At 42.7% G+C, this 24504-nt stretch overlaps 1 pseudogene; it reads left to right on the top strand.

Moving 5' to 3' along the window:
• Positions 1-7922: 7922 nt before the first annotated feature.
• LOC133927634 (uncharacterized) lies at positions 7923-10842 on the top strand (annotated as a pseudogene).
• Positions 10843-24504: the final 13662 nt, after the last annotated feature.

Here is a 24504-nt window from a genome sequence, read left to right as displayed (position 1 = left end):
ACAACCAAAACAAGTGACAAATAACAAATCATTCCAAATGTAAAGATCATAAATGAGCATAAAGTCTTACCACATTGCTTGGATGCATGTTTTTACAACTTAGTCCCCCTTTGTTGTGGCTCTCTTTTTTTTATTGCCACTTTCTCCTTTGATTCAACCTAAGCAAGAGCTTCTCCCCTTTTCCTAACCTTCATATATCTTGCACTTGCTACAATCTCCCCTTATTGTTCATCTTGCATTCCTTGCTTTGGTCGTCAAACTTCTCCCCCTTTATAAATAATCTTCCAAAAAGGACTATATACACATGTTGAACATAAAGGGAAAAACATTAGAGCATATGGGAGAGAGTTTTCACAAATCATGATTCAATTAAAAATGATACCAATTGTAATGATATCAATTGTAGAAATCTCACTACAAAAGAATGATACCAATTGAAAGCTATGAAAGCACATGGATCATAATTCATAAAACTCACATAATATAGTCTAAACTCCCCCTATATGTGTGCATACGTATGATGAGAAAGAAACATATGCACAACTAGACAATATATCAAGATAGGAAGTTTAAGCTATATTATACATAGAGGTAGCTTAAATGAACAAAGATTTGTTAATGATACCAATTGAAGCGTTTGAGCATTGCATACCTCTGGGGACATGTTTGATTGCTCTATGAGACTACAAGAGATAAACTTGCAATACATGTTAGTTTCAAAATCACAACCTATAGGATATACTCCCATAAATATGTGCATCCAAGTGTTAAATACTTATGAGATATATGCACATGTTATTAATAATAATGGGGACTTATCGTATAGATTGGATCATTGAACATAAAAGATATCAAATGTAAAACTAGTGCCATAGAAGAAACCTACCACTAATAAACCATGTAGGTTGCTCTTAGATAAGAGAAAAATACAAGCAACTTACCATATGAAAACCTACACTATGCATTACAATAAATTGAAATAAGCACATGCAATCCTAGACAAGACAAATGAGTTAGAAGCAAAACAAAATGCATGACCAAGAATCTAACTGCACTTACCTCTTTTACCTTTGGATGGAGATTTGGGTATGTGATGATCATAATCTTCATCAATACTCCTATCTTGTATACTTGACTTCTTTTCTTGAATCTTCACTTCATCTTGTGAGCCAATCCTATAAATCCCCATAGCCGTCTCGGGCTTCAAGTCTTCTTTGGAACCCAAACCGATTGGGGCCTCTTCATGTTGGTGATGACTTTCTTGGGCACCCAAATGGGTTGGTTCCACCTTCTATCCTTCTTCCCAACCATGTGTGCAACCACTTTTCTATTTTCCTTCTTTTTGAACTTGTAGTGGTTGCTCTTTATCTTATTCTTGTAGTTGAGCTTGGTATAGAGGTTGGATGTCTTGTTGGAGAGGTTTGACATCTTCTTCTTTTTCTTGGTCTCCTTCTTCACTTGGTTACATTGGAAGGACTTGTGGCCTTCTTAATGGCATTTGAAGTATATCACGGTTGACCCCTCCGCAAGCTTCTTCAGCATGAAAGCACGGTTATCTTAAGGAGGTTGGACATGTACTTTGCCCTTCAATCTCGCCAAGTCCTCCTTGAATTTCTCCACTTTTTGCTTGAGCTCATCATTCTCTTGTGCAATGAGTTCATTAGATTGTTCTACAACAACATTCTCAACACAAATCTCATTACAAATGAGTAAGCTAGATAAAGCATATAAATCATTACAAGAAGTGGAAGCATCTACCTTAGTATTGTAATTAAAAAGAGATGTAGATTACTTCAAAGGGACCTTAGTTTGAGATTCAATGCACTAAAATTTAGCCTTAAGCTCTTCATGCTCTTTATTTAGCAAATTGAATTTGCACAATAATTATTCATAATTAGAAACAAAGGTAGCATGAATGTCATTAATTGCATTGAATTTCTTAAGCTCTTTTGATTGTTTCTTAAGAGTCCTTTGTTGCTCATTGATCAAATGAATGAGTTCATCATAGGAAGGAGAACCTCATCGAATTCATCATCACTTACATCGCTATTCATACCTTTAGCCATAAGGCACTTATGGGATGGCTTGCGAGATGGCTTGTGTGATGATGACCTTGAGGAAGAGCTTCTCTTAGAGGAGTGGATGGTGATGCTTTAATTACTTGAGCTTGAATCTTCATCATCACTCGCCCATCTTCCTATGCTTGCGAATGCTTTGGCTCTTCCCCTTGTCTCCCTCTTGTTCTTGGTCTTTTTCTGTTCCTTCTTAATATGATCAATTGCTTTGACCAAGTCCTTCATGGAGATTAGGTGATCAATCTTGGCATTAATCTTCTTGATGTTCTTCTTCACTTGTGAGATGAGCTTGGTGACTTCGGGATCCATCGCTTGAGGTGCTTAGCTCATCTTTTTCATAGCTCTCTTCATCTTCATCTTCATCATCTTCACTTGAGCTTGACTCTTACTCTTGTCTCCTCATTATTGCCTTCATGTGTTGATATTTCGCTTGCTTGCTTGTGAGAGCAATGTTCTTGGTGTCGGATGAGGAAGAAGCTTTCACCCTCATGTTCATTGTCATCTCATAGGCAGTGATTTTGCCGAGCACTTGACTTGGAGTCATCATTGATTTCATCGTTGTCATAGATAATGGAGATGATCAACTTGTATTTTGGAAGAAGAGCTTGAAGTATTCTTCTCATCACTTGATCATCTTCAATTGGTGTCAAACCTAACCCATTGATCTCATTAACAAGAATATTCAAATGTGAGTACATATCATTAGCACTTTCATGGGGTAGTTGTTTGATGCCATTAAGCTTAGTAACAAGCACATGATATTTCTCACTGCGTACATCTTTTGTGCCTTCATGTATTTCAATGAGACTATTCCAAATATCATGTGCATTCGTGAGAGAATAAACACGATTGAATGCATCAACACTTATAGATAATAAAAGGATACTCTTTGTCAATGCATCTAATTGCCTCTCCTTATTGGTGATGCAAGGTTTCATCCCTTCGTTCAAGACTCTACAAACATCTAAGCCTCTAGCATGCAAATAACAAGACATTAGAATTTTCCAACGCGGAAAATTTATGCCATCGAAAAGTGGAGCACTATGGGAATCCATCCCAACCCCGGACGTCACAACTCTAGGATTTTAAGCCTATCAAGAGCATAAGACTCTGATACAAATTGTAGAGATCCGTGACGTCCTAAGAGGAGGTTGAATTAGGATACTTAAAATTATTTCAGCTCCAAAAAACAACACAAGATAAATCTATATCAATTTCTATCTAAATATGCTCTAGACTTATCTAGTGTGTCTACTCTACCGATTAAAGTACTTGTAATCTATCTAAGAAGGTAAATTGCAAGTAAGTAAGTGCGAAAACGTAAATAAGGTAGAGAGAGCAAACTTGATACAAGAATTTTTTTTCGTGGTATCGATGGTATGAATGACACCCCTAGTCCAAGTTGGAGCTCCACAAAGGATATGCTCCCGGTTACAGCCTTTAAGCCACCGAGTCACAAAGACAAGACCTCCACCCGGATGAGCCACCAAGGTAAGGTCTCACCACTAGCCTCTCTTCCTGTTCCTCACCGTCGTGATCACTTTAGAGCTTCAGCCACAAAAGTAAGGGTCTCCGTGTTCCCGCACAATTGCCTTGCCGCTGCTCCACACCAAGTCGGAGGGTCAACAAGCTTGCTAGTGAGTCACCAAGAGTCCAAGGTGCCGACGTACCAAGAGGTACACTGCTGGATCACTCCTTAATCCACTCACTAGGCAGCAATCACCTCTGAGAACACCGGATAATCTGGTCTATACTCCACCTTCATCACCAGACTTACCGGTGAGTATACCTTAGCCATCCGAGCCAACATCTTCTGTGTGTAAATTGCTCTAGTGTATTCTCCAGTGCACATCACTTTCATCACCGAACCATCCGATGTGTTATCTTCAGCCAGCTGAGCCAACGCAACCCTCTCTGGAAAATATGCTATGGTGTACATAACTTCAGAGCACTGGACCTTCTGGTGAGATCACTGCATTCTCCCCTTTATCGACAATGCTCCAATGCATTTCTCCGATGTGTTCAAATCAATCACCGGACTATACGGTGGGGTCTTGTTCTTCATCTTTGCACTGTTCATTGTTCGGTATATTGTCTGGTGCACTTCTCTTCATCACCGGACCTTCCGACGTGTTGACCTTCGATCTTTAACAGCTGCAACCTTCTCTGGTAAAAATGCTTCGGTTTGTATCCTCCTCTGAGCATTGGATCATCCTATGAGGTCAAACTTCTCTAGATATAATGCTCCGGTGTGTTCAACTATGTGAACACCGGACCATCCAATGAAGTCATTTCTCTTGGGACTTTTTCCAATTCAACCAAACTTTGTCCCAGCTTCGGTGGCTTCTTCATGTATTGCATCCATGAGACTTACTAACATATATTTTTGACAAACATGTTAGTTATCATTAATCACCAAAATCACATTCATGGCCTAATAGGACCATTTTCGCTAGAGAGTCCCAACAAAAAACTAGCCATTACTATTTACAAGCTGTAGAATCCTAGATCACCGTATGATGATCAATCCAACCACCATCCCCTGTTTTAGGAATCAGATCTATCTTGCTAACCAAATGATTATACAATCGATTCTGGTTCACTAGAGGATCTTTTCTATCGATGTTGGGTAATCCGAACGGGGTGCCATTAGCTGATTCTAGTTGAAATGTTTAGGAGAAACGACCTGAATCGGTGAAATGGCATGGGAGGACAAGCACTGCTCGTTCACCAGAGAATCATAAGCATTTTCCTACCTTGCCCTCGCTTCCTCCCCGTGTCGCCTTGCTCGCCACCGTCCATAGGTCATTGGGGTGCTCACAGGTTATGCCCTTATTGACAAGGACAAGCACGCGATGGCTGACAATGCCACCTGGTCGGGGCCAAATAGCGCCACTGTGCCACTACTCGCTCGGCCAAGGAGCATCATTGCATTGTCAAGTTTGGCTAGAGGCAGCAGCACGCGCCGCCGCCCGTCGAGCTCTATGCCCGAGCACACAAACTCTAAGCTCGAGAGATGGAGAGAGAGAGTTGAGAACGAAGGGGGATAGCATAAGGATGAGTGCTATGTTAAAGCTAGGTTGAGTGCATGGACTATGGATCCCACGTGTAGGATGATCAAAGGAGATTATTTATGTGTATGTGATTTGTTAAATATTTATCTTTTTTATATCTAGCGAAAAAATTTGACGTTGGTCAATTGCTCACTGAAATACTCCCCGAAAAAAACAAAAAAAGCAAATCAGGACAATGGTAAATTGGTTAATCGCATCATCATCATCTCCTTCAAGAAAAACGAATCTAGCCCGCTACCAAACGATTTTCAGAGGTGATTCTAATTCACTAAAGAAACATTTTCAGAGAGAATTCAGAATCAAAATGTTTTTGGAAAAATATAGATTCCTACCTAAACGAGCCCTAAGGTGAATTAGAATTACTTCTAGGCAAATCAGGATCTAGAGTCCTACTAAACGAGCCCTAAGTTGCAAGTATACTTAGGGTGTGATTGGTTGCCCGTATGAGTTTTGCTCGCATGGATCGTATATGTAGGCTGAGGGGAAGCAGGCTGAGCGGAGTCATATTTGTTGAAAAGAAGAGTGTTTGGTTGGTTGTATTTGTTTGAATAGATTGAGCTGAGTTGCTGTTTAGTTGGCCTAATGTGAGGCCACATGAGCAGATGCAAGAGTTAAGACTGTAATTATTTGCTCGCATGGAAATGATTTTGTGACGCTGATAAGTATACCCACCTATATGAGTAGATGCATGAGTCTGCATCCACTGAGCCTAATTGCGGAGGGAAAACCTGAGCTAGGTTGGAGGAGTATATTTGCATCCGCCCAGCTAGATTATAACAGCGTATGCGGACAACCAAATACGCATCTCTCTAATATTATATGTATCCGCCAAGCTAGCATCTATATGTATAGACAACCAATTACACCCTTAATGTTATTTGGACTAAGGGACTGGAATCCAGATCTTTACAATTGATCTCAAATCTGAAATAAATTCCCAAAGTTTTTAGGGCAATTACCATTTCAAAACCTGTTACCGTTGTTATCGACATGAGCAGCTAGCTTTCACTTTCGTACATGAATCAATATTTACTTTTAGTCAAATATATTTTTACAGGACGCTGCTGCATACCGTCCTCATTACTCATTATTGTGTAAAGTAAGTCAAGTCAAGCCAATAAAGCAACTAGGTAGCAAAGGCTACCCATATTTCGATCAATAATCATGACAACTTTAGTAGGCGGCCCTGTGCTATCTATCGGTTCACTGTCACTTTTGACGTCTGTCTTTTAAATTCTTGCATAAACTCCGGTGCCAATTATTTGAGGGTGATTTGTATTTTTGTCCCTACTTTGATCTCTAACCAAAGTTTACAAATGCGTTTTACCTTCGAAAACCGCTCGGCGGTGGTAATTGTGGTTACCGCGTTAACCGCATAGTAATTTGGTAGAATTCGATAGAAATCGATCAAATTTTATCATTTTTTATTTTTTTAATTTTAAATTTAAATTTGGTCGGAACCCGCTTGGTTTACGAAAACGGTACATACCGAATCGTCTAATAACCGCGATAAACGAACGGTTACCGATGATATTTGTAACCCTATCTCTAACTGTTCGTATGCTCTCTTTTTTTCTTCGCATCGCTGCCTCTATTTTTAGGGATAAAACTCTTCAGTTGCCCTGGCTTTGTGCCGGATAATTAACACAGTTAAAATTCATGAAAAAGACACCTATGCCCCTGCACAAGACATGAACACCACAATTTTCTCCCATCACTCTCTGTACACATGAACACAAGATCATCTCAAATGGCAAATCTGAATATAAAAATCATTAAACATCAAATATCAGAACAGATCTCTATCATCCTCTCCACTTTGGGCAATATGAAGGAGCAAGGGATCTTGAGGACAGCGGCGGACCCTCCCTATAGGCGACGTGGGGTGGCCACCCCAGCTACTTGCATGGCTCCGTCTGGCGTCTATCGTCTGCGTGCCTCCAGCCGACCGGAGCCCGGAGGTGAAAAAGAAAAGTATTGGCGTGGGCCGGCGGACTATATTTCATTTTTGTGGTGGCCCATCAATCCCCTCATGGCCTCATCCCCATCTGCCCTGGGGCCTGGGCCCTTGGCCATCCGCCCATCCGAACTCTCCCAGCTCCCAAGCAACCAGCAGCCAGCCCCAATCGATCTCCCAGACTCCAGTCCGCCTCCAGTAGCCCCCATCGATCTCCCGAATCCTGATCCATCTCCGAGCTCCGATAGACGGCAGTCCTCATCAGCCATCGCAGATTCGCAGGACTGCCCCCTCGATCTCCTAGCTTGGCAGCCGGTAGCCCCCATCGGTCCTCAATTTCTCAGCCCCCAGCGCCGAGCTGCCGTTAATCCGTTCTACGGCGCCTGCGACTGCGACTCTGCGAGGCTGCGAGTCCTGCGACGCTGGGTGGCTGGGCGCGATTCGGCGTCTGGGAGTCTGGGACTCCGGCCTCCGGGCATGGCTGCTGTGGTGCTCGGCGCCGTCCACGCCTCTGCACGGCAGGTGGACGGCCGACGGTAAACCTACGAGGCTATGACAGTGGGCACGATCACGCTATCCGGGAGCCCCAGCTGCGGACGGGTCACGGGCGCCGGGCGGACGGCGGTCGGCGGACCTGCGTGCTGCGATACTCAACGAGTTGGCGACTAGCTCGGCCGCGACTGTGAGTGCGAACGGCGAACCACGGAACCAGTGTCCAACAGTCCAACTCGGTGCGGTCGTGACTCGTGCTGCTTGACGGCTTCCCCAGCCCCCAGGTCACCCAGCAGAGCAGAGAGCAGACCACCTCTTGACTTGATGGAGGAAGAGGAGGCCGGAGGTGCCCCGGCTGCCGGCGTTGCCGGGCACGGCCATGGCCGTGGCCGCGCTACTGCTTCGGCTGCAGTAGCGGTTCTGGTGGGAGTTGGCATTGGCCGAGGCCGCGGTGCCACCAGCACGAACCCCACTAGAAACAACAACAAAGGAATCGGCAAGAAGACTAAAATAAATGGTAAAATTCGTTATTGTTTGATTGAAATTATTTGTAATTTAGCAATTTGCTTAGTCATTCATGTGCTTAGTGTAACATGTACTTATTATCTTATTGTGTAGATTTGAAGAACTATTTTACAAGTTTGAGTGGTGGCTCCTCGAGCTCCAACCACCCAAGCACCCATGAAAGTCGCAATGCCGCCGATTCCATAGTCGGAGAAGTAGTCGGAGAAGTTGAAGGCCATGCTGCCATTGAAGCCGTAGTATCTAATATAGCTCAAGTTGAGATTGGTGTTGATGATGCACAACCACAAGCACAACAAGAAGAAAATGAAGAAGAAGGTATTGACCTTATTGTAGAATTTAACCCGCTTGTTCATATTGTTGCTGATCCGGCTCTTAGAATACCAATTGAGGGATTTCATCCTAATATTAAATTTGAGGTTAGGAGAGCTTATTTATTGCGAGGCCCCACCCAACCTATAGGTCATAATTTTTCTCGCAAGCGCGTTGGAAAGGATTGGAGACTCTTTCAACCGAAATGGTTTAAGGACTATGATTGGTTGGAGTATAGTGTGCCAAAGGATGCCGTATTTTGTTTCTATTGCTTTCTTTCTAGGCAAGAAGCTGAGCATGAAAAATTTGGTCATGTGGTTTTCACAAAGACAGGGTATGATGATTGGAAGCATGCATATAGAGGGTTGCCTGGTCATGTTGGTGGAGTTTCAGGTTGCCACAATAAAGCAAGGTTATGTACCGAGGATTTTAAGAATCAAAGGGCGAGTATCTCCCATAAGATCGATTCTAACTCTAAAGATGCAGAAGTGCTATATGAAGTTCGTTTGACTGCTGCTTTAGATGTTGCAAGTTATCTCATTTCGCAAGGTCACACATTCCGTGAACATGATGAATCTGCCTCTTCCTTAAACAAAGATAATTTCTTAGAGATGATTGATTGGTACAAAAAACGCAATGAGGAGGTAAGGGTTGCATTTGATGAGTTGTGTCCAAAAACTGCCCGCATGACTTCTCACAAGATTCAAAAGGGCCTTACACAAAGTTGTGCAGAAGAGATCACTGAAGTGAAAAAGGAAGAGATTGGGAATAGTCTTTTCTCCATTCTAATTGATGAATCTCGTGATATCTCAATAGCAGAGCAAATGGTTGTACTTGTGAGGTTAGTAGTTATTTTTTTATGCATTATATTGAAATATTCATTGATGACTCGATGTGTTAAGCAACTAACTGTGCCATTGTGTCATGCAGGTTTGTGAACAAAAAAGGAATGGTTGTGGAAAGGTTTCTAGGTCTTAAACATGTTGAAGATACAACCTCAAATGCATTAAAGAAAGCTTTGACTGAGGTTCTTGCTGACCATGGTTTATCTATTGCTAAACTAAGAGGGCAGGGATATGATGGAGCTTCAAATATGAGAGGTGAATTCAATGATTTGCAAAAACAAATTTGTGATGAGAACTCTTGTGCTTTCTATGTTCATTGCTTTGCTCACCAATTACAGTTGGTCATTGTTTCTGTTGCAACTTGTTGCTCATCTTTTGATGATTTCTTCAACTATGTGAATTTGATTGTGACAAGTACTAGTGCATCTTGCAAGAGAAAGGATAAGTTACTTGCAAAGCATCGTGAAACCATTTTGGCAAAGTTGGAGAGTGGTGAGATTTTTAAAGGAAGGGGGAAGCACCAAAGCACAAACTTGACTAGACCTGGAGATACAAGATGGGGCTCTCATTTTACAATATTAGTTCGTATTGAGTCAATGTGGGATTCCATGGTCAAGGTATTGGCCATGATTCATGAGGACGAACGTAATCCTGGTCGAGCAGGTGGTTTGGTGCGCAAAATGGAGAGCCTTTCCTTTGTTTTAAATATGAAGTTGATGTTGAAAGTGTTTCATATTACACATGATTTATCTCTCCTGATGCAAAGAAAAGATCAAAATATTGTTCAAGCCATGTCATTACTTATTGATGTGAAAGCACGTTTGATCACCTTCAGAAATGAAGGTTGGGAGCTATTATTGGAAGAAGTCAAATTATTTTGTGTTGCAAAACATATTCCCATACCAAATATGGATGAGACAATACCAAGATGGGGTCGATCAAGGCTTGATGGGAACTAAATCACTCAAGAACATCATTACCGTGTTGATACATTCTTTACTGCACTTGATGCTATTATCACAGAGATGGATCATCGCTTCAATGAGGTATCATCGAAGTTACTTGTTTGTTTTTCTTGTCTTGATCCAAGAAATTCCTTCTCTAAGTTTGATGTTGGTAAGATTGCTTGACTAACGGAGATCTATGATGAAGATTTCACAATTGTTGATCGTTATCTTATAAAAGATCAACTTGAGACCTTCATTATACATGTGAGAAGAATTGATGATTTCACTGCTTGTCATGATCTTGGAAGTTTAGCCGTGAAGATGGTTGAAACTGAAAAGCATATTGTTTTTCCATTGGTCTATCGTCTCATTGAGTTAGCATTGATCCTACCAGTAGCAACGGCATCCGTTGAAAGAGCATTCTCGGCTATGCACTTAATCAAGACAGATTTGCGCAATAAGATATCCGATGATTGGCTCAATTACTTACTGGTGTGCTACATTGAGAAGGAGATTTTTAAAGGACTTGATTGTGATAAAATTAAGAAGAGGTTTCAAGTCATGAAAAACCGCAAAATGGACTTGCCGAGGAAACCTAAAGGATCTAGACGTGCTTAGTGTTTTACTTAGTAGTATGTATATTCTCATAATTTTTACCAATTTTTAAGGCATATGATCACTTCATTATTACTAACTAATTGATCTTTATTAAATTGACAGGTTGCTATGATACATTATCTTTTGGTGTATTCTGAATTATATGGTGCTGGTGCAAGAACTGTTATTTATTTCTTCATATTAGAGGTATCATCTGAAATCTTCTTCTACATCGTTTATTTACCGTTTACACTCTAATTTGTATGATTGCAATATACGAATACGATGTGTAGTATATTTTTACTTTTGATTTACTTTTTCGCTCCAATTCACCCCACCTAAAAATTTTAGCTGGGTCTACCACTGCTTGAGGACAGGATTAGGCGTGAGAGAGAGAGAGTAGAGGGCCACCCCACCTGGCTAGACCTCGTCGGCCGGCCGTCACTAGATCTGCTGGAGGTGGATGAAGAGGAGGGGATTCGCACCCCCGACCATATTCGGCGACGAGACAAACACAGCCGAGCTTGCCTTTTCCCCAGATGCTCGAGTTCGTCGTAGCTCACGTCGTCACCCTCGACCGGCAACCCCTGCCTGTGCATGGAGGTGGTCGGCTCCAACACCAGCAGCCGCGGCGCGGGCTTCTGCCCCTGTCTCTATCGCGGCATGGGCCCCTGTCCCTCTCTCCGTCGCCGACCTCACAGATCCTACGGCTCATCTCCATGCCAAATTTGGATAGGACCGTAGCTAAGGCATGAGGAGACACGGGCTGCGAGCTCCGATGAGGCCGTAGTCATGGCCGGCGGAGGCGATGAGAAGGTCAAAGAGATGGTGGAGAGATGCCCGAGACGGAGAGAGACGAAAGGGAAAAGGAATGGAGGGCATTTCTGTCCTTTTGTTAAACTTATCATTTATTTTAATTTCCCTAAAATAACATCATTCAACGTCAGTGGCGGACGGTGCCTTCAATTATCTGAAGTAAGGGCATCAATAACATATACTATCCAGCCAAATTCAGCGGACTATCAGGCCCTCTGCTAAGTGAAAAAAGGAGGGCAAATAGCAGATTAGGCTTCTCAGTAGGGGTATAGGAGCAATAATTATCCTATTATTTGATATCTGTTTGGAAAATGTTGGAGAGGAAAAACATAATAATAGGGAAATCACATGAAGTTGATAGGAATGCAAGTGCAAAAATGATATTAAAAAACACGGATTTTTGCTAGAGAAACTTATAAATGGAATGTAGGAAAAACGAAGAGAGAATACACAAAATAAATTTTCCACGATGTTGGACCGCGCCTCTTTAACTTCAATTGAAAAAACAAAATTCTGTTCATAAGGATTAGTATTATAATACCTAGTATTTTTGTGAGGTATCGAGCAATTTCATCTATATAGGTAACACTGACAAAAATAAGGAATAACCAACGGCGTCGACACAATGATGTCACCATAATAAAATCAGATAGTAAGTTGCAACCGGCAGGAAATTAAACGGACAAAAGTAGCTCATATGGAAGTAGTGTCACCTATTTAAAAAGGTAGGAGTATATGTTATAGTTTCTTGAGTGGATAAATGGAAATCCTATCCAATTCTATGCGTGCATGTGAAGTGAAATTGAGTGGTGTCCTCAAAAGGTAGGCAGCGGGTCTCCCAGATTCTCCTAGTATCACATCAGATGACACTGATCTACCCTAATGATGCCTGTTGGTTGTTTGATGAGAAATTTGAGTATTATGTTTATAAAATTATCTTCCTACATATTAATTGGCTACAGGCTATAGACTCTCTCACTCTTTATATATATAGGGTTAAAATAGATGTGCGAGGAATCCAATATTAAGAAATGAAATAGAGGGAGCTCTAGATCTGGAGCATAGAAACCAAACACATTATTAACAATTGAGGCTGCGCATGAAACAGGGGAGTCGCATAGAAACTTTAGGGAATATTGACTGTTCATAAAACTCGTGCATTTCAAATATTGGCTAAATTGAGCCCAAAACATGTTTAGCTTGCTTCAGAAACCAAAGGAGCAATTTTCCAATCATTTTACCATCTTCATACATACTAGTAGTTTTCTTCATTTAATTTTGTAGTCAGATTTTCCCTTTCTATATATTCCATTGTCCGTGTTGGTATTTGAAACATGGAAGGATGTCCTTGCTAACTCATGTGACCATTGAATTTTCCCATGCTTTTGTCGATGAACATTCCCACACAAATGGTAATCTCTTTGTATACTTTCCGAGGGCAGAATTTAAAAAACCATATATGTTACTGCCCTGTTGCTCCAGTGGGACTCATGGAAATATGAAGCACCCAATAGAACTGTCTCCCACAGCATGAATGTTGTCAATAAATTGACAAATACTTACCAGTTTTTTTGTCTTATCTTTTCTGTCACCATGCATGCAGTCACAGCTAAAAAAGCCAAAAGTTGAGCCAGAAATGATCTGAGAAGCACAGCTGGAGTTCTGAATGTCCAGTTTCACCTCTAGTACGGTGATGTTGATCTTCGCATCAAGCAGGGCCTAGGTTCCATTTTCTTTTTAAAACCACTTTTTTTAACCGACTTTCAGAACATCTCCGATAGACTAGTCAAATTCTATCTTTTATATTTTCATTAGGCTACCAACTCTAAAAGATTTTTTTCTCTATATTTCTGTACACTTCAACAGACTAACACTACTACACAATCCATTTAGTGGGATGCCCCTGTACAGACGGATCTATAGAGCCATCTATACAAAGGGTATCACAGACGGCTCCAAACTAGAACCATTTGAGAAAATAGCAAACAGCAATTCCAATAAAGCGGATCATTACGGTATAAACGGCTACACACTATAAACAGTAATAGTATAGAAGGTTCTAGTTTAGAACGATCTGTACTATTTCTTTTATACAGACAGTTCTAGTTTAGAACCGTCTGTACTATAAACAGTTCTAAATTAGAACCGTATGTACAAAAGGAACTGCACAAACGATTCTAAAGTAGAACCGTCTGTACAGACGGTGATTGCTCGGCCAACAATCCACTGCAAAGCTCTCTCATCCCTCCAAAAAAGAGAGAAAAATGAAATCACATGCTGGGCCCAACAATCCACTGCAAAGCTACCTCAGCCAATAGCCTTCCGCCATCATTCATCACATGGATCAGCACCTCCACCGTCCTGATGTGCCCAAATCCTCATAGCCACCCCCTTCCTTCTTCCCCTCCCCCAAAATTTTCCCTAATCCAATCCACACACATTCTCTCCAACCAAGAACAAACCCTAGCTGCGCCACCATCAACCAGGTCTGGTGGAACATTACCCACCCCTCGTCCTCCTTCACCCTCGCCTCGAGCTTCCGCTTCCACCCGACAGACGAGGAGCTCATCTCCTACTACCTTAAGCGCAAGGTCCTAGGCCGCCTGCTCAAGGTCGATGTTGACCTCTAAAAGCTCGAGCCATGGGGCCTCCCTGCCGGCTCCCGCCTCTGCTCCCGCAACTCCTAGTGGTACTTCTTTAGCCGCCTCAACCACAAGCACACCAACCACGCCCGTAACAACCACGCCACCATCGGAGGCTACTAGAAGACCACCGGCAAGGATAGGGAGGTGCGCCATGGCCTGAGGATCGTCGGGATGAAGAAGACGGTTCCTATTCAGTCGTGAGCACCTTTGGGTCAAGCACTGCGACATCACCTACACCGGCTCCTTCAAGGACTAAATCTGTGTTGTAGTTCATAGATCTGCCCTGTCTTGTTTCGAATGTGCGTTTGCTTCAAGCGATGCATCAGCTGAAGCTCTGTCGTATCGTGTTACCGTTCTCGATTATGTGTTGGTTCTCCTACGTGATGGTGGTGTTACCCTTTGCTTTGGTACTTGTGAGGTTCATGATGAACTTTCATGGCATATCTCATCGTGCTCGTGTGATGATTGCTCTGGGATGATGTTTGCTTGATTGGTGCAGCTGATGAGCGACCAGAGTCAAGCTGATGAGCAGCCGCGGTGGGCGCAATTTTACTTTTTTTGTATTTTTTATGTTTGTACAGATGGTTCTAAACTAAGAGCCTTCTGTACTATTCTTAGTTCATAGACGGCTCAAAGTTTCAAGCCGTCTGTGATATTCTATAGTACATATGGCTCTAGTTATGAGCTGTCTGTACAAATCTTTTGTACAGATGATTCAAAACCCGTCTATACAAATCTAATATATACAGACTCTTTTTCACAGACGGTTCAAAAAAGTGTCCCACACAGTGGTTGCGAGCCATATGTACAAATGAATTATCTAGTAGCGTAGCCAAATCTTACTCTCCATATCCCATTTACCTATACTTTATTCGTAACGGCCAGTATATTCCAACGGCTTTTTTGTTTGCAACGGCTATTTCTTGCAATGGCTATATTCCAACTGCTAGTTTTTTGCAATGGCTCTCTGGTTGCTCCTCCTGCATCAAATCAGAAATGAGTCATCATGGATTAGCCATGCAATGTGTGTTGGATTCGACATCGTCAGATGATGACGATGAAGCCATTCTTGTTGCCACACACCTAGCTCACCGATAATACCAGCTCGGTAATGCTCGACGCCATGGAGGTTCTGTGCCTGGACAGCAAGAACTTAATCGCGATAGAGTTGGATGGCATGCAAGACCGTACCAAGACTATTTTTTTAGATAATCCAACCTACAGCCCAATTATCTTTCAGTGCAGGTTTGGACTCTATCTATTTAGTTTTGTTCGCCTTGTTTGTTGATCCTCATGTGCTCATTCTTCTTTTCCCCACAGGTTTAGAATATCGCGGCCTCTGTTTTTGCGCATTGTACAAGCCGTAGAAGCACACGATCCCTATTTTGTGCAGAAAAGAAATGTTGCTGGACAACTTGGGCTATCTCTTTTACAGAAGATTATTGTAGCATTTCTTTAGCTAACTTATGGAGTACCAGTGGATGCTATGGACCAATATGTTTGTATTAGAGAAAGTACTACTATAGATAGTCTTAAAAGGTTTGTCAAAGCCATTGTTAAAGTCTTCAGAGATGAATACTTGAGATCTCCAAGTGAGAATAATACAACTAGAATACTTGCAATTGGAGAGCAAAGATGGTTTCCTGGAATGCTAGGGAGCATAGATTGCATCCATTGGAAGTAGAAAAACTACCCTTCAGCATGACAAAGTATGTATACCAGCCATGTTCACAAGCCAACAATTATTCTTGAAGTCATTGCTTCACAAGATCTTTGGATCTGACATTTTCTTTGGTTTACCAGGGTCTCACAATGATATCAGTGTCCTTGGTCGTTCCCCACTCTTTGCAAAGCTAGCCGAAGGGTAAGCTCCACAAGTGAATTATACTATTAATGGACACAACTATACAATGTGATATTACCTTGCAGATGACATTTATCCTACATGGGCCATATTTGTAAAGTCAATATCATCTCCTTAAGGGAACAAGAAAAAGCATTTCGACCAAGCTCAAGAAGCAGCTAGGAAGGATGTCAAACGAGCCTTTGGAGTTCTACATTCATGTTTTGCCATTGTCCGAGACCAGCGCAATTTTGGGATAAAAAACACTCGGTGATATCATGACAGCTTGTGTCATTATGCATAATATGATAGTTGAAGATGAGGCGGAAGAAGAAGATGACTTCCAGTACTATGGAATGGGAGAAGAAGTTATACCTTCTCATGAGCCTACGCCTGAATTGGAATAGTTCATTCAAAATCTTAGATCCATTAGATCCCAAGATGATCATTCTCAGCTTCAAGAAGATCTAGTTGATCAGATGTGGAGGGGAGTAGCATGTTGTAGTTGTAATAATGTATTCGGTTCATGTATCTTATGTTTTTGCAATGTATGCAACATTTAAATGATTCATCTATGGTCCATAACACATATGATCCCCATGTAACTTAGGGTTGTCAATAATTTCATTGGTTTGTCTACGGTCCATCGAACATATTGGTTCATAAAATATAACTGGTAACACAAGTTAATTGTTCATACAACATAATGGTTCTCACAAGTTCATGGTTTCCACAACATATAGATAGTACAACATAGTAAAATTATAGTAGAGACAATATATGAAGTAGCTCAACCCAAGTGGTTGCGTCGTCTAGCAATGATCTCATTCTGCAAGCTCACGTAATATTTTTGTTGTGGCCCAGTCATGACACTAGTGTCCATACCTGTTGTGGAATGGTTTCACAGGCCCCTTCATCCATCAGGTCGAAGACCTCGGTGGATACCGCAAACTAATCATACTTACAGTTATTGTGGATCTGTCGTGTTGCAGGAAACCTTTGACAAGCCGAAGGAACCCTTTCATACTCTATGTGCCACAAAGACAGTTTCGACAGTTCGAATGAGCTAAGCCTTCATCAGGCCTTTGGAGCACAGTCAAAGGGCTTCGCTCAACGCCATGAGGAGGTCGCTCGAAGGGACACTGAAGGTGCGGCCGAGCGGAGACCTTCAAAGGTCCAAACGAAGGGTGACCTAAGTCCAGCACAAAGATGGAGCAAAGGGTGAATGCATGGCCGAAGGGAGGACAATACGTGGTGACCGAATACCATGAAGGCCAAGATTGTAAATAACCTAGATGTTCTTAGGAAAGTACCTTAGTACCCTCGAATATGCTGAGCATGTGGCAGTTGAAGGGGTAATCTCGTAAATGGCAATGAGGAATGATCAAGTACGACCTATAAATAGGGTGCCACTATAACTGATGGGACATATGACATTAATATCAGTGTCCGCATACGTTCCCGCATAGCATTTGGATCCTTTTGGAGTTTGAAGGCCTACCATCTTATCTGGTTACGCTTGTTTCCAATAGTTGGCGCCGTTCGTGGGGACTGAACAAATTCTGAAGTAATGCCACCCAAAAAAGAAGTAGAAGGGCGTCGATACGTCAGCAACGCAACAGACACAACATCTTCTGGGGGGGGGGGGGGATACGGCTACAACTACCCCTCTGGTCATGGCGGACATAGTCAATGCTTCGATTGAGCCAGTCAAAGAGGGCCAAGAAGAACAAATTAATGTGGTCGTGCTATCCACTGAGGATGATCGAGTTTGCGAAGACACAACTCACCAGGAGGATGCAAATGCTTCAATGCGAGGGTAGAGGCTGGGCTTCGCACTCATTTTGAAGCTTTGCAAGCAGTGAAGGAAAATGCCTATCGTTTCGAAGACCATGAAGACTTCAAAAATTTTCAAGACTATGAAGATGAGGAAGAAGAAGAAACTGAAGCAGAAAGAACTATGCGGCTAGAGGCCGAAGACCTAGAAAGGAAAATAGCACAAAAGAAGAGCATGCTAGAGAGCCTGACAGTAAGCCGGAGGGTGGCCAAATATGATTGTTATGCTGACGAAGCCAGAAGAATGTTGAAACATTTGCAAGACCAAATTAACAAGCTGCAGCGCGAGGGCGAGGAGACATGACACACCATCGCCCCTTCGTCATCATTTGTAACAAGGGCCGCACAAGATCTTTGGCCCAAGTCACATTCAGGCAACCCAAACTCCCCCTTTTCTTCTGGTTTGTAGAACCAGCGTGGCCTTCAGGTTTCAAAATGCCGAGAGTTGTGATGTTTGATGGAGAATTAGATCCAAGAGAATTTGTCATGATCATTGAGGTAGCTGTTGAATCTACTAGTGGAGATGACACAACATTGGCGAAGTCTTTCGTGCTGACAGTAAAAGGAATAACAAGGTCTTGGTACTCCACCTTACCTCCAGGGTTGATATATTCCTAGGAGGAATTGCATGATGCTCTTTTCTGCAATTTCCAAATCAATCGTGTAGAAAAAGTCATGTCCTATGACCTTTTCATAGTCAAGCAACAACCGAAGGAGCCACTGAAAGACTACATGCGTCGTTTTGTACATGTGTGCTGTCAGGTGAAGGGCTTGAGTAAGGATACAATCATCGATACTGCTATCCAAGGCATCAGAGGAGGGCTACTAGTAGCAAAGCTAACACGAAAAATGTCGGGAATGTCTAGGAGCTCTTCAACAAAATGGAGGAATATGCAAGGTCCAAAGCAAACCATCAGCAAAGGAAAAGTGAGATAGCGGTGTTAAAAATATCGAAGCCTTCTCCCTCCAGCAAGGAAGGAAGTAGTGGTCAGCCGAGAGACATGCCGAATCACTCTAAGAAAAGTGATGCCTTCGGGTACACTTCCAAGGAGAAAGAGATCAACCAGATAGAATCCAGGCTTGAAGATGTCTTGCAAGAGGTTGTCGAGGCCCTAGGTGCCAAAGACCACGACGGATGAAGCGGTAGAGGCTGCAGAGGTCGAGGTGGCTGAGGAGCACGGGCACCGCGGGACCCAAGCACATTGTATTGTGAGCTATACGATAAAGGTGCTGGTCATACGACTAAGCAATGTCCATATGTTGTGGCAATGAAGGAAGGCCTAGGGAAAGAAACCTTCAATCCTGCAAGAGTAGTGCATCATGCCGTGCCATATAGGCCGGGCAACGCATGGCAATTTGAACAGGGACAGGACCATGCTCAGGGGCCAAACCCTTTGGCATTTCCTTCTCAATGGAATCCCATGGCTTCTGCGCAGCCAGATGTTCTAGCACCTTCAGCTCCACCAGATCAGACCTATTCAAGCATTGCTTCCACCCCTTCGCCAAGACCTGCAATCGAAGTTGTATGGACCCGTCCAAATTAAATTCGAATTAATCACTAGGACAATCAGTTAACAAGATGAGAGCTAGCCCATGCATATCTTTCAATGTGCCGTGTGCTAACCTCATCTCACCACAACAATCATAGCCACTTATGATTAAAGCAAATTTAATTTCGGTAGTTCCGGTATGTGTGCATTGGTAACTCCCAAAAAAGCTATTACCCACACATACCTCAACAACATGAATACCACAACACGATGAAGAAACAGGATTACAAGAAAAACAAGTTGATACCAAAGATAAACGACAGGGCTCATCTGGTGTTAACTTACAACAAACATCATAGTGGAAAAAAACTAAAGAAACAAAACTGGTGGTGCCATTTTTCCACAAGGCAACCAATCGGGGGCTAGAGTAGCCAGCACCTAACTCCACCGAAAAAGAAAATAAGCAGCGTGAGTATGAAGGTATTTGCAAGACTTAATCTATAGTGGGTACATAGAAATAACATGACTCCAAGGATTATGCATTTGGTTGTTAGTAAGGAAAAAACCATATGGTTAAGTAAATTTATTATGCGAGAACAAAACTTGACACAACTGTGTGAGCCTCTACACTAGAACACCTATACCAATCTATCATGTAGATACCCACTTGAAATATAAATGTAACTGGAACCCAAATAAACATAACTGTAAATGGAACCATCATCACACCATAACCAACATACATTCCCAACATACCATCCATCCCAAACATCCCACATTCGTGACTCTATGATCGATGCAAATGGAGCTTGCTCATGATCGAGAGCACGATAATTCAAATTGTTACAGGGGATACAACTTTATCGACATGATACGAGGACCATACGGCTTGAGTGACCACACAAGCCTACCCAAGGGGTACCTGTGTCAACCTTTCTCATACCCGAAATCACCCACTTGCAATGCCCCTATGGCATCGGGGTTACCGCGAGCGTGTTCTGAACACATCCGGCTCCCCACCACCTTGGTTCTCCTTTTCTTTTACTCTTACGCATGATAGGCCCGCAAGTCAAGTGTCAGCATGGCGTATGGTATTTAGCTTACCTTACCATTAGATCAGCACGTGGTTAGTATGGAAAGTGCTAGAGCCAACTGCACTGACGGACGGTGCTTAAACGATGCAAACGGTCTATGGTGCCCAAGCTTCTCTCCCGAATTACCCCGAGGAACTCCTCTGGGGCAGAAGATACCCCTAGCATCACCTCAACCTCATCACTCATCCAACCAACATTATCAACCTAATATTGTGATCATTGTGAAAATAAGTAATGCCTATGCTCACGAACGATGAAACACTTCACCGCTCGACTTCTACCGGTAACCTATGCATTGCTAAGCATCATGAGCAACTTTTAATTTAGACAACATCATATTAAACATAGGGTACAAGAGTACAGATAATCAACAATTCAAGGTGGGGAAAAATAATGCATCAATATAGGCTCTACCCATGGAACCCGATATTGATTCACTAACATGTAAACATACATAAAGCATAATTTATCAATTGAGACGACACATGATCCAAAATAATAGGTGCAGTATGCTTAGATGCTTACCTTGCTGCTTTTCTTCAATTTGGGATCAAACATGAATCCCCTTTTTCGAAAACCTGCCACACTCCGGATTGACGATCACTAAAAGAAAATGCACCACAATAAGCACGATGATATGCTACAAAAGAATTTATATGATGCGTGCTTATGAAAACACTATTAAAAGAATGCTTGGATGATTAGCTAGAAAAAGTTCCAAATATCAGCCAAGACGACCTAAGGTGTTAAGGTTCTATGAAGCTGGCGGTTAGATCGAGGAAAAAGTGGCAGTCAGACCGAGGAAGGGTTGGCGGTTAAAACAATATGTTTTCTACATGGTCAGACGATCAAACCATCAAGTAGAGAGGTTGGCGCCTGGCGGTCAGACCAAACCCTAGGGCGGTCGGACCGCAGGGCATGGCGGTCAGACCGACCCAATGGCAGTCTAACACCTAATTGTGTATCTTAATGTGAAGCTGATTGGCTAAGTTCCATCTCGGCGGTTAAAACAGCCAAAATGGCAATCAGACCGCTGGGGCTTGTCGGTAGCGCCTTGGTGAGGCCTCCGATGAAGGCTCTGGCAATGCCTCGACTATGAAGGGTACCAAAACATCCTATGAGACTATCAGATCCCTTCTAGGGTAGTTTGGACAACATCCACCAGGTCAATTTGGAAAATTTCATGGATAGGATCCAAGCTAGGGTTAATTTTGGGCCTAAATGTGATGACGGCCGATGCGAGCCTGGAAATGATGGAAAAATGGTAGGGAATGTCTCGCCTCGGCATAAGGGGAATTCCTAGGGGAACATTCCACTCTAAAAAAGCTCCGATTTGGAGATCGGGCTCTAGGGTAGCTAGTGGGCTTGGGGGCAATTAATGCTCCTCTAACGAAAGAATGAAGGGGATGAGCTCAGGGAAGTCCTAGGGAATCTTGGGGAAGTCATCTTCGTCGATCTCTAGATGTTGTGGTGGTCGAGGTGGAGCTCTCCTCTCTCCCTCGGCTTGGGGCTCTCTCTGACGTAGGGGACTCATGGACGACCTCCTCCTTTGATCTCCGGCCTCCGGTGAGCTTAAGGTGGGGTGGGGGAATCTCCTCTCTTCTCCCTCTCTTTCGCGATGGGGAAGAACGGATGGGGGGGGGGGTGGTCGAGCGGATAAGATTTTGGCGATGACTTTAAGTGGCGGTTCTGAGCAGTGGTGGTCAAACCGTGAGCTTAGGTGGCCAAACCACCTCGAGACAGAGGCTCTGAGGGTTCTACATGCCTCTGGCAGTCAGACCACAGGCTACCCTAGTCAGACCATGAGGGCAGTCTTTTTGATGATTGTTTTTCTAAGTTCCCCTATTTACTTTCTTCTTTCCCACCAATGCATTTGGGTTTTCCTAAAGAGTTTCAGAGGTGATTAGGAAACCTCAAACACATACATGATAGAAAACATGCATAAACTAAAGACATCCATTTTTGAAACATTTTAAAATACTCAAAATACGATTTAAAAGATGCCCTAATGCTAATGCATGCTTAATGCCAAAATTCGGATCTTTGGGCTGTGACAGAAGCTCCCCCCCCCCCACCTCCAAAAAAACCAACAGGACGGTAAACACACTAACACATGGCATACGTGGTGTTGGAAATCATTGGAGGCTCTAATTAGGAAATTGAGTCCAAAAGGAAACAAAAAGAATATGTATGAAGGGTTAACCATGTCAGCATAGGCCCTGCCTTCGTCCATTCAAAGTGGTCTCACATCCCCATCACCTTCTCACAGGAAGACATTAGATTCATGGAATATCCGCATACAAATGCCTTCATCATTGCGGCTAACATTTTAGGAAGCGAAGTCCATAGGATTTTGAAAGATGGCGGCAGGTCGGCAGACATAATCGTTGTAGATGCATTTGATAAGATGGGTTTGTAGCAAAGTGATTTACAACAGGCTGAATCTCCATTGTTGGGCTTCGGTGGCAAAACAATCAATGCTTTAGGCAAAATTGAGATACCAGTCTCTTTTGGCGAAGGGTCAAACTTTCGCATACAAGATATTACCTTCGATGTTGTCGATATAACGTACCCATACAATGCAATCTTCAAAAGAGGGGTGCTAAACAAGCTTGGGGCAATACCACATCACGATTATTTGTTCATGAATATGCCCGGCCTTGGAGGCATCTTCTCGGTGCTGGGAGATCAAAAGATAGCCCACAGAACTGAAGTGGGAACTGCTCCAGTTTGGCTCACTGTCCATGTGGTGATAGAACCATCGTTGAAGCCTTTAGAAGCTAAAGACTTGCTCCAGACACGGCGAGTGCCGAAGCCTGAGCCCGAAGGCCAAACAAAGAAAGTATTGTTGTGTCAGGATAGATGAGAAAGAGATGTGGTCAGAGGAGCTGAAATGACACAAGAAGGTGACCGAAGAACGATAGAGTTCCTTTGCAACAATGAGGATGTCTTCCCATGGTTGCCAAAGGATTTGCAATGGGTCAGTAGAGATATCATCGAACACACTCTAAATGTTGATCTAAAGGCGAAGCAAAAAAAGCAAAGGCTTCGGATGGTGTCAAAAGAAAGAGAAGACACATCAAAGGCTGAGGTGCAAAAATTTGTCGATGCTGCCGAATGACTAGCAAACCCGGTGTTAGTGAGGAAAAAACAATGTCAAATGGAGAATGTGTGTTGATTTCATAGACCTGAACAGAGCCTGTCTGTTGCCACGCATTGACCAATTAGTAGACTCCGTAGCTAGCTGTGAGATGTTAAACTTTTTGGATGCATAGTCGGGGTACCATCAAGTCTAGATGGCAAGGGAGGATGAGGAAAAAATAAGCTTCTCAACCTCCTTCGGAAGTTATTGTTACGTAAGAATGCCCTTTGGCCTTCAAAATGCTAGGGCCACCTTCGCAAGGTTGGTCCAAATTGTACTACAGCTGCAGTTGGGAAGGAACATATCTGCATATGTAGATGACATAGTTGTCAAGAGTACCAAAGAAGTTAATAATTTGAACGACTTTCGGGAGACCTTTGGAAATCTTCGAAGTGTGGGTTTAAAGCTGAATCTAGAAAAGTGTGCATTCGGTGTCCGCTCCAGAAGGTTGTTAGGATTTTTGGGGTAAAAAAGCGGCATCAAGGTAAATTTGGAAAATAGACAAGCAATACTTGATATGAGGCCTCCGCAGAACAAGAAAGAGGCACATCGATTGGCTGGAAGTATAGGGTAGTTGTGCAAAGCATAGAAATATTTCTTTGGTTTCACTGTCAAACATCTCAAGAAATGATAATTCCAAAGCCGATGACCTCTCAAAAGCTGCATCACAACAACTGTTGATGCCTCTAGACATCTTCTATTAGAATTTGAATATACTAGTGGTTGAAGCCTCGTAGCAAGCGGCCCATCAAGTCAACATAGTTGAGAGTGAAGATTGGTAGTCTTCTATAATGGCCTACCTTTAGCATCCTTACAA

This window comes from Phragmites australis, chromosome 8, assembly GCF_958298935.1.
Source record: "Phragmites australis chromosome 8, lpPhrAust1.1, whole genome shotgun sequence".
NCBI classification, from domain to species: Eukaryota; Viridiplantae; Streptophyta; class Magnoliopsida; order Poales; family Poaceae; genus Phragmites; species Phragmites australis.
This window is presented reverse-complemented; position numbering and strand designations above follow the sequence as displayed.